The sequence below is a fragment of the Papio anubis genome, chromosome 14, assembly GCF_008728515.1.
Source record: "Papio anubis isolate 15944 chromosome 14, Panubis1.0, whole genome shotgun sequence".
NCBI lineage: Eukaryota > Metazoa > Chordata > Mammalia > Primates > Cercopithecidae > Papio > Papio anubis.
In genome coordinates this window covers 98634580-98651643 of record NC_044989.1, presented here as the reverse complement: position 1 = coordinate 98651643, position 17064 = coordinate 98634580, and the positions used below count along the sequence as shown (strand labels likewise).

General features: G+C 35.1%; 1 long non-coding RNA gene across 1 annotated transcript in view; it reads right to left on the bottom strand.

Moving 5' to 3' along the window:
- LOC103877179 overlaps positions 1-17064 on the bottom strand; it is a 121254-nt gene that overhangs the window by 87339 nt on the left and 16851 nt on the right. Inside the window, exons 2-3 of the long non-coding RNA XR_002516803.2 lie at positions 13660-13777; positions 13078-13134 (exon numbers count right to left, since the gene is read on the bottom strand). This is a non-coding gene — a long non-coding RNA (uncharacterized LOC103877179). The remainder of the gene's footprint in view (positions 1-13077; positions 13135-13659; positions 13778-17064) is intronic.

The window sequence follows — 17064 nt, the reverse complement described above, 5'->3', positions numbered from 1 at the left end:
ATTTAGTAAAACATTGTTCTGTCTTTAAGAGTGTTTCTGAATGAGATTACAATATGAATTGGTAAACTGAGTAAAGCAGATTACCCTCCCTAATGTGTGGGTGGGCCACATACTGTCAGTTAAAGGTCTAAATAAAACAAAAAGTGGAAACACCTGTTGCCTGACTGCCCTCAAGCTGAGACATTGTTTTTTTCTTGCTTTTAGACTCAAACTGAAACACTGGATTCAAACTGAATTTTTTTTTTTTTAAGTGAAACAATCATGCATTTTTTTGTTGTTGTTGTTGTTATTATACTTTAAGTTCTAGGGGACAGGTGCATAACACGCAGGTTTGTTACATATGCATACATGTGCCATGTTGGTGTGCTGCACCAGTTAACTCGTCATTTACATTAGGTATATCTCCTAATGCTATCTCTCCTCGCTCCCCTCACCCCGCATCAGACTGAAATATTGGCTCTTGCTATGTCTCAAGTCTACTGACTTTGCCATTGGAGCTACATCATCAACTTTCCTGGTTCTCAGGCCTTCATAATTCAGACTGGAACTACATACCATTGGATCTCCCGATTCTCTTGCTGTTGACTTTGCTGCCTACAGATACTAGAACTTGTCAGCCTCTGTAATCACATAATCCCGTTCTTATAAATAATAAGTACATAAATATCATCTCCCATTGGTTGTTTTTATGGAGAACCCTGACTAACACATTCATTTTAACAGTCTCTGTCTTTTAATTTTGGTGTTTAAGATATTTATAATTAATGGGTTATTGTTATGTTTTGATTCAAGTCCATGATTTTTTATTGTTTTCTGCCTATTCTAATTTTTATTTTTCTGTTTCCTTTTTCTGACTTCTTTTGGATTGTATGAACCTTTTTTTAACATTCTTTTGTAATTTATGTACATCATTTTAAACTATTTCTTTTTGCATAGCTTTTTTTAGTGACTGCTCTAAGTGTTGTAATATGCATACACAGCCATTTTACATTCACTTAGATTCAATACTTTATTACTACACTTTGAATGTGGACGTCTCACCATCCTTCAAATACTTTCATTTGCCCTTCATTCTCTATGGTAGAGTTTTCTTTCACATTATATCTACTACACAAAGATTTTCATCAAAAATCATTATTTTTTTTCAACAATTAAACATTTTAAAGAGCAAAGAGAAAATTACCTCGGTATATTTACTTTTTAAATTTTTTCTTGTCCTTCCTTCATTTCTGATGTACCAAATTTCCTTCTAGTATATTTTTTTCTTGTTGAAGAACTTCATTTAGCAATTGTTTTAGAGCAGCTCTGATGTTAATAAACCCTTTCATCTGAGAATTTTCTTTCATCTGAGAACATCTTTATTTTACCTCCATTCTGAAGGATATTTTCACTGAATATAGAATTTTGGATTGAGAGTGAGATTTTTTTCAGCACTTGACAATGTCCATGGTTTCTGGTGCCAAATTCACCGTCATTTAATAGATAATGCAGTTTTCTCTGACTTCTTTCAAGTTTTCTTTATCCTTAAATTTCAGCAGTGATTGTGATGTACAGGTGTCTGGGCACGGGTTTCTTTGAGTCTATTTTGTGGGATTCCAAAATTCTTGAATTTGCAAGTTTATGTCCTTCACCAAATTTGGGCACTTTTAAGCCACTTCATTATTTTTCAGTATCACATGCTTCCTCTTCCCTGAAAACTCTAATGACACAAATGTTGGACCTTTCGTTACTATTCCATAGACGACTGGAATCTGCTTAATTTCTTAAATTATTTTTTTCTCAGTTACTCAGATTGGATGATTTTCATGTAAACTGACTCATTCCTCTGTAATTTTCATTGTGCTATTTAGGCCATCCAGTAAGTGTCTTTTTTAAATTTTGCATTTAAAACATGTTTAATTTAAGTGTTTAAAAAATTTAAGTTTAATTCTAACATTTCCTTTTTTATGTTTTCTATTTTAAATGCTGAGGACTTCTATTTTTCCATTTGTTTCAAGAATTCTCAGACTTGATTACTATACCATTTTTACATTAGCTGTTTTAACGTTTTGCCAAATAATTTCAACATATCTAATTTTAGCATTGGCCCTTTCTCATGTGAATTGACATTTTCTTGGTTCTTTATGTGCCACATAATATTGGATTATATCTGGACGTCTTGGATATTATGTTACGAGATTCTGAGTCTTGTTTAAATCCTTTGGTGAATATTGACATTTCTGTTTTAGCAAGTAATCATCCTGGTAAAGTTCAGGTTTTATATTTTAACTTACCTTTTCTGGACTGTGGTCCCAATATTAGTTCAGTTTTCAAAGACTTGGCAGTGTTATATAAATCTGTCCATGTGTTTGCCACCCAGTGGCCATTCTGGAACCTGGGTGGTAGCGTAGTGTTAGTTCTCCAAGTCTTTGTTGTACTGGTTAGGATTAGATCCATGCATACACAATTCAGAGATGAGTTTGGGAAAGCAACTCCGTGCAGTTGTTTATGCACTCCTGGAGTCATTCTTGAGCTGTAACATATTCATATGTGTAATACTAGCAGATGAAGGTCAAAGGAGGCGAAAGGTCCTGTGGTAGTATCTACCACAGTTCTAACACAGTGGTTTCATATATTCTGTCTCTGTTTTTATCTGCATTCAATAGGTGAGACAGGGTGGAGTGTGCTTACTACATCTTACTCATAAAATAAATCTTCCAACTAATGTATTTCTAATCTCAGACAGTATTTTTTATCTTTAAAGTTTGATATCAATCTTTTAAAAATTCTCTCATTTCCCTACTTAAAATGTTGAATTTCTGCTCTAAATTATTGAAGATAATAGTTACAGTAAGTTTTAATCTATTTTTCTACTAATTATGTCATCTGTCTTATTGCTAGTTCTATTTCTACTGATTTTTTTAACTTGTCATTTGAGTCATAACCCTTTCAATTCTTTGCATGTTGGTAATTTTATATCAGATGCTGAACATTGGGAAAATTACCTTGTTGGATGTTGGAAATTTTAGTATACCTGTAGCAGTGCTTGATTTTTGTCCTGGGTTGCAGTAAATTATTTAATTATACTTTGATCCCTTGAGGTTTGTTTTAAAGCTTTGATTGGTAGATATAGAGAAACCTTTCATTTACAGCTAACTATGCCCCACTGCTGAGGCAGTGTCCTTCTAAGTACTCTAACCAAGACTCCTTGAATGATGAAATTTTCTGTTCTTATGAATGGTGTTACAAACATTCCCAGCCACCTAAGCTCTGTGGTCATTTCTTGTTTCTTTCAGGTGGTACTTTCCCAATCCTCAGATAATTTCCTCACATGCATGTGTTATCTGGTAATCAGCTGAAAACTTGGCAAAGACTTTCTGAATATTTCTCTGTAGCGCTCTTGTATTCTTTCTTTCTCCCTGTCTGTCTTCTTTCTATCATCTTCTCTCTCTCTCTTTCTCTTTCTTTCTCTCTCTCTGTCTCTCTCTCTCCACTCTCCCCCGACCCTTGGAAGGTCTTTTCTTTATAATAAGGTGCCCTGTGCACTCTAGCTGTCTTAGCCTTCCTGTCCTCCACGCTCTGTCTCATCAATTCCGATAGTCTACCAGGCTCTGACGAGGTACTGTTTCCCTGTGCTGCATCCTGGAAAAAAGTTTTCCAGACAGTAGGAAGGAATTGCATCAATCATAGAGCTCAGCTCACCTCATCTCCATCACTTCTTTCAGGAACTACCATCTTGTGTTGCCTGATACCTGATTTCTGAAAAGTATTGTTACATGTATTTAGTCTTGCTTTTCAGTTGGTTCAAGGGACAGCTAAAACTCTGTTACTGCATCTTGGTTGAAAGCAGAAGCCCCAAATAATGGGCTTTTAAAGAATAAAATACCCTATTTTTTATAGCTTTTAAATTTTTTCATTATATATATCTAGTTACTGAGTTTAACCTATAATCTAAACATATAATTGTCTCTTACCAAAAAATATTTAATCTTAATTATCTCCCAACTAGTTTAACAATAAGGTCTCATTTTCATTTTGCTTTCTGATTTTCTTGACCAGTGTAGGAATCTGAACAACATTTCCAGTGGTTTCCAATCAAATAAAATATTTCATGTTTAAAAACAACCACAGCTATATAGGCAGTAATGATGATGATAATAATAATAATAATGATAGTTACTTAAGGAATTATGTTTTGCTAATTTTGGATCAGATTCTGAGTTGGGTGCTTTAAGTGTGTTTAGTTTATTGAATGTATTTAGCAAACCAACATTTCTATTAATAACCTAACTTTACATATCAGGGACCTGAGTCTTTCATAGATCAACTACCTTTTTAAAGTCATGGAGCTGACAATGCTACTGCCCAGACACGAATCCAGGTCTAATTGTACCTAGAGCTCATCCTCCTGTTTAACTCTCTCTTGTTAACTGATTGGTGGAGACAGTAGAGATGTATCAACTTTCGACTCCTAAACAGTTTTATTACAGTCAAATTCAATTTATAGTATTTAAATTGGCATTGTAACCAAAACATAATTCAAAGAACCAATGCTGTGATCCAATGAGGCAGCTCCTCATTTGCATGAGAATCTGTCACATACCTATATTTGATACAGCACATCTCATGTAGAATCATCATTATTTGTTTACTTTGCATCCTGCCCAGAAGGCTATGAGCTGCTTGTGGGCAATAGCTATATTTTATTCTTATCTGTATTCCAAGCAACTCTCAGGCTAATACCTGGCTCTAAAAAAAATGTTCAATAAATTCTTATTAAATGAATGAATATTTCCAATCTACTGAGCTAAAACTCATTTATATTATATTTCATTGCCTACAAAAATAGAGAAATAAAAGAAAATTTATTTTCTTTATAGGGAATTAGTATGTAAAATTATATTATAAGGAGCATAAATTTTATGTTTCAAACACACCCAAACTCAGATCCTTGTACTCCCCTACCCCAACATAACTACATACCCCATACGTCCACACCCACACTACATGGTTGCAAAGATTGGCTAGCAGAGATTTTTAACTGGGCACCCATTAAAAGCTTCACACTTAGTGAGTGAATTTCAAAAGGACTATGTATTTCCTGGAATTGTTTATAAAATGTTATATATGTGTGCATTTTTCTTGGTGGAAGATGAATAGTTTTAAAAATATTTTCAAAGGGATATGTGGTTCTAAAGTACTAAAGATTCAATTAGTTACCTCTTAAGCTATCTCTTTCTCTCTTTGCACTAACAATAGGAAAACATGAAAGATATAAGTGAAGCATGAAAGGAAGGAAGCAAGTAAGCAAGAAAGAGAGAAAGGAAAGAAGGAAAAAGTTTGGAGAGAAGATGTTACAGCAAACTCAGTATTTTCCCCGTTTCTTAGCGTCTCTTCCTTCATGAGCCCACTCCTACCGCAACCATTCAACAAAAATATGTCTGCTGAAGGTCCCTGCCAAAATAAATCTTCCAAAGGTAACCTCTGTTCCCAAGTGCAAAGGATTAGTTCCAACCCTTAAATTATTTGATGTTCTGGTATATTTAATATTGTCTCTTTGCAACTTATACTCCAAGCTTCTTTCCACTGCTTTCCCCACCTTTCTTCAGTCTGGTGTTTTACAGAATTTGACCTTCAACCCTCTTCTTATAATATATTCACTGTAGTTGAACTCATCAAGGGCCACAGTTTTTGCCATCATTTCCTATGTTAGGGAATTATTCATCTGGCTCTCTAGACACACCTTGACTATTCAGAGTTATATAGACAGGTGCCAGTTGGACATTGTCCCTTGAATATTCCACAGGTTCTTCAACAAACTCCTTGCCTTAGAGTATACTTAGGCACATTCTTTCTGGGTTCCTTTTTTGACACACATCGAGCCCCTCTGCTCCCACCATACCAAACTGATTTATTTTTTTCTCACAAACATTATGTTTCTTTCACTTCAGTGACTGAGTCTTGCATGTTTTCATGAAGCTTCTTGGAGATGGCAGTTCTCTTGGAAGCCTTTCTCTTGCTTCTAGGGGACTCTGTTTAACTCTATCTTAGCACTCATCACAGAGGATTGTTTGCTAGTTTCCTGACTGCTAGGCTTTTAGCAACCAGGCAGCAAGGACTCTGCCTCTCACCTCTGTATCAACCATGCAGCAGCATCAGTCAAAGGCTGGTCATACTGAGCAGTTCCCCAACAAAAGTTTGTTGAATGGTGGCAGGGCAAGTCACTAGGGCAGAATGGAGTACCAAAGAGGACACCAGCAGGGGAGGGCTACTTTGTCTTACCTAACATTCTCACCTTGCACCTGTTCAACCATCTTTGAGTATTTGCCTCATTTCCCTCATTCAATCAACAATACCGTAGTTTCATTTGATGATGGCATGTATTTACACATAAAATAACTTTTAGAAATATGAATGGCTATTAAAATGAAAACACCACTTATGTAGAAACAGACTTAGTCGACTTTGTGTCCGTGTTACATTGATCCAAATCACATTTTGAAAGAACTTTATTTCTCTAGGTATTAACTTCTTAAATTTACTAAAGCATGGACTCCTCTATGACAAAAAGTAAATTATATAATGAAATTTGATATTAACATATTGAGATATACTATGAAAATCCTTTATGGGCTCCTTGAAACACTCATTAAATTCAATGAAAATGAATGAACATAAAACCAAATGGACTTGTGCCTGTTCTTTTACAGCTTTTTAACCTGGTAAACCCACCTCTGATTATGAAACCACTATGACATAAAAATGTGCAGTTGAATTTCCCACAGGGTTCTGCCCAGCCTCTGTTACATACTACTTTTTAATTTTTTAAAATAAACTTTAGTTCTTATACATACTCCTACCACCACCCCTGATATTTAGAGGAGTCAATGTATTAAAAAATAATAATTCCAGTGATGGTTCTTGGCCATTTCTCAGGCTGCCAAAGAATGTGTTCATGTGAATAGTGGTCATGTTAGCAGTAAAAAATAATAATTTTAAAATACAGTAAAACTAGTGCAAAATTATCCTTGAACAAATTTGTGGTATAAAAAAGAAAAGATTGCATTAAGAATAAATTTGAGTAAGTTGTTTTTGAAAAAAAATTTTTAATTTTAATTTATTTTAGCAAACAAAATGAACTACTGATCCTAAATCACATAATTTGAGGGTTTTTGGGGGATGGGGAGGCATTGCTCTCTGGGGCAGATTTCTCTCCCTTGGGATTAGAACAGCACACAAGATACAGTCATTTTTGGATAGGAAGCTTCAGCCAATGCCTTCATTAGTGCTCTACCTTTATCAGCACATACACAATATTCTGTTGCGTTTGCCCTCCTAAAACCACATAGCTTTATTCAGATATTCTTATGCTACCCAAAACACACAGCATAAAGTCAAATGGATTTATGAAGGCATTATGTAATTACTATTTTTTGACCTATAAGAAGAGGAGAAAAGCACAAAGGCAAAGAGCAATAAACATTGAATGCCTTACTTTCTATCTCTTCTCTTGAAAGATAATATACAGAAAAATAGGGTACTTTACCATTGCCCAATTTTATTTATTACATACCACACAATTGTAGAAAACCCTGGATCATGTTTGTCAATAATAACTGCTATTAAAGTTTGAATGCAAGTGAATTTTCCTGTTAGGAGAAAAACTAGAAGTATTTAGTCATCATTAAATAAAAGGACTGTAACAATTTTTAACGAGTTGACATCATTTTTTTGTTATATGAAAAAATGTGAGGTAGTCTTACATATTAATAGTTAGTAATAAAATGTAGTGCCTGTATGTTTAGGAATATTCCCATTATTACATATATCCCATAACTAAAAAACATCAAGTGTTAACTAAATCAAAATGACTAATGATGGAGGATTCATATTATAAATTTAAATTTTCAAAACAAACAAAACCATATAGAAATCAAATACTAAAACCTGTAAAGTAGAGGGGTATGCCTTTCCAGATTCATTATACCTTTGTTACTATAGTTTATCTGATTTACACTTTAAAAAATTGAGGACTGTATTAGTACCTTCCTCATCTGTATGTGAGCACATCACACACAGGCATTTAAAACAAATGGAGGCACGACTTCCAGAATCACAGAATGAGGACCTATGTAAATCAACTCATCCATAAAAGTAACAAAAATACCAGCAAAAATTGTAAATGTCAACCATTTTTATAGCAGTCAAAATTGACCAAAGTCTTGTAACAATCTGGTAAGTATTTATTTAAAAAAAAAACAAACTGCTGAATCTTTATGAGAACAACACAGTCTTTGGTATTATAGCTTGACCTACTCTCATTCTGTTCTCTTCAGCTTTACCATAGTCTGAGAACCAGCAGCCTCAAAACAATGATAGCTGTGAAAACTACCAGCCCTGTTGTAGTGGAAGGCGAAGATTGGGTTTACAGTTCCACAAACAGTCCTATTCTCAAAGCATCATCACTATTGACCTATATCCCAGCTCCATCAGAAGCCCTATTTGCAGAGTATGTCATTATTTGACAAATCTCCATGCTTACTCCATGGGAAAGTCCTGTTTCCCAGGTGTTTGTCATAAACAATCAGCAACAATTGTTTAATATCACAACTTTCATGAGGCTGCAATATCAGTGGGGAAAACAAGAACCTGGACAAAATCTTTAAAAAAACACAACAGAATTTAGAGACTATGATATGGGGCATGGGATGTCAATGGGACTTTTGAAAGTGTTGATATGGATTTAGAAAACCATGCACATTTGCAGAACCATTTGTATACATGCCCAGGAGAGACCTGAGAGAGCTACAGTTTCTCATTTTGTTCATGTTGAGGCTCTGAACATGTAGGAAGTGAGTGATAAGGCACAGCTGTAAACTGCCTATATGGTGAACACTTGCCCAACACACACTTATTGGGAAAAGGGGGAAGATAATTCACTAAACAAATAGCAAAAACAATACAGCAACAGTAATAAATGCCAAAGAAGGAAGTATGCAGGCAGGAATCTCTTTTATATAATGTGTACATGATATTTTTTGAATGTACAGTTTTCAATGAAAATGTATATGATACACAAACTACCAGGAAAGGATGGTTCCTATATAGAGGGGAAAACATAAATCTGATACAGAAGCAGTTGATGTAACATTTCTTAAGAGACAAATGTTGGGGTTACTGAAAAAAGAGCTTAAATCAACTATTACCAACATATTGGAAGAACTAAAGAAAAACATGTCTAGATAATTAATGGACAGTAAATTATACAAATGAACTAAATGTAAATCCTGGGGTTAAAAAGTATAATAAATGAAAATTCACTAGTGAGGCAGAAGAGCAGAGAACAGTAGCAGAAGAAAAAATCAGTGAACTCAAACATAAATAATAGAGAATATTCTGTCTGAGGAACAAAAGAAAAAAAATGAAGAAATAATTGTGGAAAACTTCCCAAATTTGATGAAAAATGTTAATCTAAAAATCTAAAAACCTCTACAGACTTCGAGTAGGATAAACTCAAGGAAGTACACACCTAATCACTTTGTAGTCAAAGATAAAAGAGAAACTGGTAAGAGAAAAAAATGACTTATCACATAAAAGGGCTCTTCAATGTGAGTCATGGCTGAGTTCTCATTAGAAACCATGCAGCCCAGAAGGTAATAAAATGAGACATTCAGGGTGTTAAAAGAGAAAAATATTAATCATGAATCTTATATTCCACCAAATTAACTTTCCAAATTAAAAACAGAATTCATTGGTAGCATGCCGCTCCAAAAGAAACACTAAGGACATTGATCAGGCTCAAATAAGAGGAAATTAGCTAATAGATCAACCACAGGAAGAAATAAAAAGCACCAGTAAAGGTAACTAATTTCGTAAATATAAGAAATAGTGTAAATGTATTTTGGTAATATTTTCTTTTCATATAATTTTAAAGACAACTACATAGCAATTATTTTAAAAATGTGTTGATGGGCATATAATGTCTAAAGATCTAATTAGCATAACAATAATAGCACAGAGAAAGGGTAAATGGAGCAATGTTAGAACAAATCTTCTGTATATTATCTAAATTATGTTAGTATTAATCTAAGCTAGATTATTTTCAATTAGAATGCTAAATGTAATCCTGAAGGCAGCCATCAAGGTCAAAAAAATATGTACACAAATACAAAAAAAAAAAAAATAGGGAAATTTAAATGGTACACTAGCCAGGTGCAGTGGCATGTGCATGTAGTCCCAGCTATTCAAGAAGCTGAGTCAGGAGTATCACTTGATCCCAGGAGTCTGAATCCAGCCTAGGCAACATAGCAAGACCAACTATCAAAATAAATGAATATACTGGAATATATGTATTTAGTATAAAAGAGCAGTGACAGAGAAAGTAACAAAGGTGAGACATATAGAAATAAGCACCAAAATGACAGAGATAAATCTTACTTTATCACTAAGTACATTAAATATAAAAGGATAAAACCCTACAATCAAAGATAAAAATTGGAAGAATGGATAAATGTGTGACATGACTATGTGCTGTCTACAAGTAAGACACTTTGGATCCAAAGATACAAATAGATTGAAAGTAAAAAGATGGCAAGAGATGTATCATGCATACAGAAACTTAAAGGGAGCTGGGGTGTCTATACTAATATTAGACAAATAAATTTCAACAAGTGTAATAAACATTAGATTAGAAATAAATACAGGACAGAGAAACAATAGACTTTGTATTAAAGTCTATCAGGAATTATAATATATACTTCTTCAATGAAAGGAATAAATTCCTATCAACATAAAAACAACTGAAAATTACTCAAAAAATAGAAAATCTGAAGATACATATAATAAGTAAAGAGAATAAATTAGGACTCTTAAAATTTCCCACAAAGAAAAGCTGAGGGCTATCAGGGGAACCCACCCCCAATAATTCAACGTGAGTCCTTTTCTATCTTCCCTAAGTGTTGGCCAGCCTGAGAAATAAAGGGAAAGAGTACAAAAGAGAGAAATTTTAAAGCTGGGCATCCAGGGAAGACATCACATGTCAGCAGGTTCCATCATGGCCCCTAAGCCACAAAACCAGCAAGTTTTTATTAGTGATTTTCAAAGAGGAGGGAGTGTACGAATAGGTTGTGGGTCACAGAGATCACATGCTTCACAAGGTAATAAAATATTAGAAGGCAAATGGAGGCAGGGCGAGATCACAGGACTGGGGCAAAATTAAAATTACTAATGAAGTTTCAGGCACCCATTGTCATTGATAACATCTTATCAGGAGACAGTGTTTGAGAGCAGACAACCAGTCTGACCAAAATTTGTTAGGCGGGAATTTCCTCATCCTAATAGGCCTGGGAGCTCTATGGGAGACCGGGGCTTATTTCACCCCTTATCTGCCACTGTAAAAGACAAATGTTACCAGAGCAGTCATTTTAGGAACCTTGCCCTAGGAATGCATTCTCTTTCTCAGGGCTGTTCCTTGCTAAGAAAAAGAATTCAGCAATATTTCTCCTATTTGCTTTTGAAAGAAGAGAAACATGGCTCTGTTCCACCCAGCTCTCAGGCAGTCAGACCTAATGGTTATTTCCCTTATTTCCTGAGCATCATTGTTATCCTGTTCTTTTTTCAAGGTGCCCAGATTTCATATTGTTTAAACAATTTGTGCAGTTAACACAATCATCACATGGTCCTGAGGTGACATACATCCTCAGCTTACGAAGATGACAAGATTAAGAGATTAAAGTAAAGACAGGCATGGAAATCAGAAGAATATTGATTGGGGAAGTGATAAACGTCCATGAAATCTTCACAATTTATGTTCAGAGATTTCAGTAAAGACAGGCGTAAGAAATTATAAAAGTATTAATTTGGGGAACTAATAAATGTCCATGAAATCTTCACAATTTATGTTCTGCCATGGCTTCAGCTGGTCCCTCCTTTTGGGGTCCCTGACTTCCCGCAACGGAGGGCAAGATGCCTTCACTGATAAAATCTACCAAATGTTTAAGAATAGTTAATATCAATCATTTGAAAACTCTTCCAAAAAAGTAGAATGCAAAATCTTGCGGGACTCAATAACAGTGTATGAAAATCAGTTGTACTTCTCGACATTCATTATAAACAATCTGACTCTTAAAGAAGACAATTTGATTTACAGTACAATCCAAAATAGTAAAAAGGTATGGAATTTAACAATAAAGGACAGTATGACTTGAACGCTGAAAACTAAAATACATTATTGAAAGAAATTAAATGAATACAAGATTTCTTCTTAGAGTAATAAATATGTTCTAAAATTGTAATGTGGTGATGTGTGCACAACTGAGAATATGCTCAGAAACATTAGATTGCATATTTTGAGTGGGTAAATTTTATGGCATGTAAATTAGACCTCCATAAAGTTTTTTAAAATTTTAAAAAGCTGCTAAGATTGTATTATATTTGTGTTTTTAAAGTTGCATCTTATCCATAACACTGTATATTGCCCAGTGATGTGAATTCCATCCCACTGTTAGTTGAATCCCCAGTTAATACTCAGTTTTTGGTTTATTGATACAGACAATTAAACATTTACTCAATACGTAAACAACAATGTCATGTTTTCAAATTATAAATCTGAATTAGGGCAAACGATTGTCTTTTTAACTTTTTAACTCCTGTAGAATCATTACCTGGAATAATACTGCTCCATCATGACCACTCAATATGTAATTATTGGATACCATTGATATACAGACAGACAAACAGATAACCTACTCAACATTTTGCTGGGCAATATGCTATGATGATAATTTTGAAGGTTCCAGAATAGGACCAAACATTTTCTGTCTCTGGAACTATCTGATGCTGTGCTTTAGTAATCTGAGATTTACAATTTGTATCTGACATAGAGCTTCATTTCACGTTTTAAATTTCTGTTTGTCAAAGAATGCTCTAATAAATCTAATATTTTTATACAAAATTCTCTTCTGTATAGTTCACAGTATAAATTATGCATAAGATGATAAATTTTTTCAAGACAGTCTTATCCAGCTCTACCACTATTATCTACTACGAGGTCACCTCTCAAAATATATCAATCAAAAAATTCATATTTGGGATGCTTACCAAATTCCTTCCCCAAATAAAATTCTTCTGTTTCCTCCCCAAAATAAAGTCTCATTGCTGTGAAAGAAAATAAGGAAACATTACCCCCAGATATTTTAGAAATCTTAGAGTGGACATTCTCATTCTGCCTTTTTTCAGTTTCTGCTCTAATTCCTGAATAACATATGCTTATTGCTTAGTATGGCACATCTGCTTAACAGTATATTTTCTTAATATTCCATCAGGTAGAGTTATTTTTTTTCAGAAGGAGACCCTTCTCGAGTGGGTCTTGTTGGCGTTTTCCTGTTGTTATGAATCCCTGCATGGCTATTGATCCCTTCTTAAGAAAATCTGTAACAACCATACACACACACACTCAAAAGATAACTTGTTAAAAAAAAGATACACATATTAAGATTACATTACAAATGAGTAAAGGAACAGCTAACAAAATTCCTGCTCAAAGGAGGATTTATCCTGCTGCAGGGGCTAGGACTTCTTCAACCCGGACACATTCCCATTAGCAAAGCGGGGTTTCATTTTCTCCGATAACATCTTCAGGTGCGTGTGTGCATGTCCTGGGGGTGTGTTCCAGTGGCCTACCTGCTGCTCATCACTGGGAATCCTGAGGCTTTGGCTGCTCTTTTGGTTCCCCACTATCAGCTTGAATTTTTTGAGAGCAGTGTTCCAGGAACTGCAGAAAAGGCCAAGAAGGACTGACCTAGATGAAACAGCATCGGTCATAATAAATACCAGACAGAAACAATTTTCACGTTGTTAGATCATCAAAAGTGAGAGAGAGAAAACTGAGGGCTCACCTGTAACCTTTAATTGTAAATAAGAAAATTACTATATTCTATCAAAATGTGTGTTCTTGTTCCACTGTGTGGACTGACTCTGTCTGCCCAAGTACACCCTTAGTCCAGGTAATGGCTCTATCGTGAATTGTGCCTTTCATATATCTAACATAGAAAAGCTCATTCTGCTTCAAGCACTGTAATACAAATGTTCTAATTTAATGCATGAGTGGTTTTGATTCGGCCAGTTATTATTCATATTGTTGGTTATGGCTATGGCCTCAACGAGTCTTTTGAATCAGTACCTTAGTTATAATACCTCAGGTTTTGATTTCAGTTTGTGTAGATACTCTTTTCATTCTATTTCCAATAAATATATCTTAACCTTAGTATCTCTTAATTCTGAATGATTCGTATTTTGTCGTTTGAGGTCGTTGCTAAAACAATATCGGGCATCCACCTGGCTCTCCAACTTGCAGCGATGGTACTTTTCCTTCCTGCGCTTAGTTCTCCTGCCAAGAGAGATGACCCCTGGTGTCCATTAAAGTGAAACATTTGCCTGTCCCTGGACTTTAACTCACCTGTTACCTTGAGTGATCAGATCTCTCCTGATTGCATGACTGTGATAATCTTCAAATTCAGCTTTCAATTTAACTCTAACACAAAACCTTCCCTTCTTGATTTCATCAGTTGCAAGCAAACTCTTGTTTCTGAATCTGTATCCCTGCCATATGTTTTGGACTCTCTCTTTCTCTACGTTTCTTTCCCCACTACAGTGTTGTTTATGTGCTTGGTTGACACCTGCTCCTGTTCTTGAAGGTAAGAGCCTTGTCAACTCTTTTATCCCACAGGATGACAGTTGAGACTTGTTGAATATAGTAAGTGCTTCACTAATATGTGACCTATGAATAAATGAGTCAAAGAATTAATATGAATATGATATAATGGCAAGAAACATATGACTACTCCTTAACTTGGGTGACTTGGGACAAATTGTGAATATTTCCATTAAATAGTAATTCCTCCTCTTATACAATAAGGGGAATGGATAGTGTTACCTCTTCACTCCACCTCTAATGCTGTGTAATCTGTCCAGTGGGGAGTGGAGGAGTAGTAGTACAGGGAAAATAAGCTTGCTCGGTCAAATGCTTTGACTTTCAAAAGAGCGCGTGCCTTGGTAATATCATTCTGATAAAGTGAGTCAGGAGAACCAGTTTTGCCCTCAAACTGCAGGAGCTAGTAGGCTGGGTTTCTAGTCTCCTCCCAGCATGGTATAGTAAAACGCATAACCTAGAGAATGTAGTTCTTATTTTCTATGCCACTTTCAACCTGCTTCATCATGAAAGAGTTACCTAATCTCTCTGTACCTCATTTCATTAATGGTGAAAGTAGGATAATAATACCAATAAGGAGATTGTTTGAAAGGATAGCTAAATTCATGAGCATGAGAGTGTTATAGTGTTTACAAACAACAAGGCATCTGGAGCCACACTGCCTGCATGAAGATCAAATTCCTGTGTCACCTTGGGAAAGTTACGTAACCTCTCTGAGTCTGAGTTTATTTCTGTGAACAATGGACATCCTCACACTTATGTGATAAAATGTTTCCAAGGATTAAAAGGCTTAATAATTAATTAAAAGACTCAGAACACATGATTACTTTCAGTAAGTGTTAAGTATGTTCATTAAGTGCTCAATAATTACTTTATTTCACTTATCAATGTCAAATGGGTGGCAGTTTTGCCCCCTATTCATTCAAGGATTATAGAAGATGAATCAAGAAAACCTAAATGTTCTTGTACTTCGTTGCTGTCCTCTACAACATGTTGTTTATTGTATATTAAAATGTCTTATGGGTCCCTGATTATGGTCCTCTTTCTCCTGACAGCCCAGATTCCTTTGCTGTCTCTGATCCATTTAATAGTTTGATTTCACATTGTCTGTCTTAGACAATTCTGTTCGCTTCTCTTGTCATACACTGTTTTCTTGCTTGACCTTAAAGATTTTCTTGAAGCCAACAGTAAATTCTAGTTCACTTTCCAAATCCTACCATGTTTGTCCTGCCTTATTTACCTATACTTTCTTTTGTTGAATTATAGACCCAGCAACCAGGATTTCATGTCCTTTAAGCTGCAAAAGACATCTGGAGAAAATACCATGAATTATGAAATTTATGTTTGAAAAATATTTAAGACCTGAAGGCAGCACAAATGCTGTTATAATTATTCAAATCCTGCCTAACATATATGCAATCACGAGGCTATGATGAGGAAAATAAGTGGTATTAAAACAAAGGCAGAGGTAGAGCAACCTTTATATGGTGAATATGAGAATCAAATGAAATTCAAAAATGCAACTAAGACTGACTTCTGTAGTATCAAATGTGTACCTGAAGAAATGGAAATCATATTTGAACCCAAATCTTTCTTAAATTTTTTTATTGATAGATATCTCATATCTGTACATATTTGGGGGATACATGTGATACACTGATGCATGTATACAACGTGTAAGGATGAAATCCGAGTAATTGAGATGTGAACCCAAACTCTGAAGTGAGTATCGCATATGACAGGTGACCAAACATTTCGCAGTCACAACACTGAGAGCTGTGGCTGATTGTTGAGCTGCTATGCCACACTCATGCTTTCCATATGTTGTTTTAGACTCCATCAATGTAGCTGCTAATATTCTCATTATAGAGAGTAATTTAAATGAAGTGAGGTACCCTCATTTCGTTCGGTTGGGTCTCATCAATTAAGCATGCCCAGCATGGCCTTCCATGTCTACTCTCTCTCCAATAGCATCTGCTGTCACTGTCTCCATTTCTTCTCCATAATCTTTCTTCATTCCACTTGTTACCACTTGGCACTGCAATATATCCGCACATGTGCATTTCCCATCAATGTCCCCTCTAATACTTAAGCATCATGAGGGTGAGCACTTTGTCTGTTTGGCTTATCATTGGAATGCCAAGCCACACAACAGTGCCTACCATGGAATAGAGGTTCCAAAAACATTTGTGTAATAAAAAAATAAAAATTATGAAATCAAATACTTTACCTTACCCAAGATTACACAATTAATAAGAAGAAAAAACAGGACTTAGACCAAGCTCTGCATTACGTAAAGTGCATTTCCCTCCACTGTGCCCATGTCACTGCTTGTATTTCCAACAGTGTTTTCCATCAATAACCTTGACCTCAGAGTG